Source organism: Phodopus roborovskii, unplaced genomic scaffold (genome assembly GCF_943737965.1).
Source record: "Phodopus roborovskii unplaced genomic scaffold, PHOROB, whole genome shotgun sequence".
Classification (NCBI taxonomy): domain Eukaryota; kingdom Metazoa; phylum Chordata; class Mammalia; order Rodentia; family Cricetidae; genus Phodopus; species Phodopus roborovskii.
In genome coordinates this window covers 337,099-340,504 of record NW_026125543.1, presented here as the reverse complement: position 1 = coordinate 340,504, position 3,406 = coordinate 337,099, and positions in this window count along the sequence as shown.

The following is a 3,406-nucleotide window of genomic DNA, read 5'->3' as shown; positions in this document are numbered from 1 at the left end:
ATGGGGCAGTGTAGTTGGAATTTTCTTTGGGATGCCAACCAACTCCCAAATAGAGACATAGAGTCACTCTATATATCCTACTTTCTTGCTTCCTCTGTGTCTGTCTGTCTGGCCCCTGGAGTCTCCCTACCATCTCCCTGGTATCTCTGCTCCCACTCATTACCCCCTTCACCAGCCTAGAGTCCTCCCCCTACTTACTCTCCCTGCCCAGAAGTCCCACCTATACCTCCTCCCTTACTATTGGCCATTCAGCTTTTTATTAGGCCAATCAGATGTCTTAGGCAGGCAAGGTAAAATAGCAACACATCATTACATATTTAAACAAATATTCCAAAACTAGGAAAAGTTGGCTTATCTGCATCCAAGAAAGAGGAATGTTAACTCAATTTGCTCCTGCTTTACTTGAAACATATTTTCCTTTAATGAGAAAATAGAATCATTGTTTCTGTTCAAAAGTGTTGGTAGCCAGTTTGATTTGAAGAGAATGAAGTATGAGTGTTAATATACAAAATAGTCTGTCTTCTCAGAAAGAGAAGTTGAGTTCTTCCTAAGGAGAATTCCATCTTTCTACAGATTCTGCCTCTTGACACAAAGACAATTGTTGCTGAAATAGTCTGAATTTTTAAGGAAAGCAGATTCTTTTCTAATGAATGCTCATACCTGCAAGTAAATTTTGAGATTTTTTTTTTGTAACAAGATTTCATTTCTACAAGCCTACCATAGACAATGCCTTCAAACATGTTCTAATCCTGCTGACTAGGATAAATGATCTTCAGATTTCTCAATTTCAAAACAATATCAGGATTCATTCACAGATACTTTTTATGTGTTAGTGGTATTGTCTTGTGACACACAGAAATATTTCATACTTTATTTCTTATCAATCTATGTTACATTGAAATCAAATTACATTTTGTTTAAACACATGAACTTTCTGTGTCAATTTTCGTTTTGACATTTTTAACCATGTGTTGTTGCTTCAAGACCCTTTCAGCATAATGTCTATATGTCATAAAACATTTACTTTAAGATGGGGCACCTTGTATGGTGTTACCACTTAATTCATACTCATGAAGGAAGAGGGAAGCATGTGATTTGCATTTAAAAATCTGAGCTAGTAAAGATTTGAAAACATCTCTCTAATGAATTCTGAGTAAACAATAGTATTTACTATAAAAGGTCAAAGATCTAGAGCTGGAAGATAAAAGGAATCCAGTCTAAACCCATAAATTTCTAACCTGGAGGACTGAAAGCAGCATCCCTCAGCAGTCCATATTAGAGCTATCTGCTGTAAATATGACTTTAGTATCTAACCCCTGCAGGACAATGGGATTCCAGGTTGTTGATGACTTCCAACAGAGCTGGTCCCTTCTGTTCTATCAAGTCCCAGAATCCCTTTCTCCTGATTTTCAGTGACTCTTCCCATTGGTTCTAAACCTTCCTTTCCCAGCTCAGAGCTCTTCATAGATAAAAAACTGAGCTATAGGAACAAGCATATCAAAGGCACTTAGTGTTTATATTTATAAAGTGTCCTATACAATCCTCTTTTCTCAAGTAAAATTGTGACGTTTGAGGCCATGGGAAGTGCTGTGCATATTTGTGTTTCAGGCAAAACAATTTCTAGAAAATTTACTGAGTGGAGTTATTGAATAAGAAAATCTTTTAAATTTTGTACCAAATGTGGATATGTTCTTAACAAGTGGAAACTGATGAATTATGATTCTGTAAGTGGAGGACAATGCCAGGAAAGGAGAGGTCACCATCTAATTATATGGTACAGAATTACTTCTGAAAGGCAGAAAAATGAAAACTGATAAACATCATATGAACTCATCTCTAAGAATTAAAGTTCTGAGGGCTGGAGAGATTGCTGTGTGGTCAGAGCAGAGACTAGTCATGTAGAAGACTGAAGTTTAGTTCCCAGCACTCACATGGTAGCTCACAACAATCTGTGACTCCAGCTCCAAGGGCACCCACACCTTCTTCTGATTTTCTCAGGTGCTGCATACATTGAACATAGACATTCATGTAGGCAAACACTCATACACATAAAATAAAAATAAATCTCTTTTTAAAGAATTGGTTATTTTATTTAGAACTGTATTGTTTTATTTTTAAAATGATTTAGTGTTGTCTATAAAGGGACTGTTTTGCTGGGTGTTGGTGGCACATGGGAGTCAGAAGCAGGTGGATCCCTGTGAGTTTGAGTCCAGCCTGGTCTACAGAGCTAGTTCCAGGACAGGCTCTAAAGCCACATAGAAACCTGTCTCAGAAAAACAAAACAAAACAAACAAACAAACCTAAACAAAACAAAACAAAAAGTGTGTGCATGGGTGCTGTTTGGAGTAAACACACTGTTTTATTATTGGCTTTCTTTCCAAAGCTATTAGGCAATGGTCTCAGTTTTATAACTTGAAGATCAGATTCATGTAATTAATATGGAGAGCAAGTGCATACTAATTTCAGGATATAATCTAAGAAATGGTAATGATAAGCACCAAAACTCCTTGAAACCAACTATACTATTAGGAAGTAATGGGTGGATGTCACAGGATGGCTTCTGGGGCTAGAGAAACGTATCCTTTTACAGTTTTGTAACTAGACAAAACATTTACACAGAAAGAGACAGAGAACACACACACACATACGTACGCACACACACACACACACACACACACACACACACACACACAGAAAGACAGGTGCAAAGAGAAAGATAGAGACAAAGAGATGTGAATCAAAATAATTTATCACAGAGAGAGATTTATCATTTAGACTGTACAGAGGATAAACTGAAAAGATATAGCTCACCCATGATCACAGTGTAACACTTGTGGGCTCAGATGCCAACCTTTCAAAATGAAGAGAAGAATAAAAGCCAGTGATTCTGATTTGGAATACACATGATGCATACAACAAATAATCTAAGTTGCTTGGTGACTGGTGAAGAGTACCAGATCACAAAACAGGTGGAGATATCTACCTCACTGCCCAACCTCCTGCTTCCTACACCCCTTCACTTGACTTTTAGAATAGATTTGAAACAAAAATTGACTTCACAAAATAAAATGTGCTACTGTCAAAATTCTCAACATTGCCGTGTTTACTTGCAAAATAACTCTTGTTTCTCCACAGTTTACTGTTTCCTGGCATGTTAAAATGTAATCTGACAGTCATATTAGCCTGGAGATTTCTGAGAAGCACACCAAGCTGTCCCCGGGAAGACAGATCTCATGACTTCTGTTCACTTTAAGAGTATCTTGAGAGTCTGAGACAAGAAAATTACAAGTTCAAGACCTGCCTTGGCTGCAACATGATCTCAAGACCAGCTTGGGTAACATAATGGGAACTTACACAACTCAACTGTGTTGTGAGAGCCTAGCATATGCAAAGGTTCAAGTCCCTC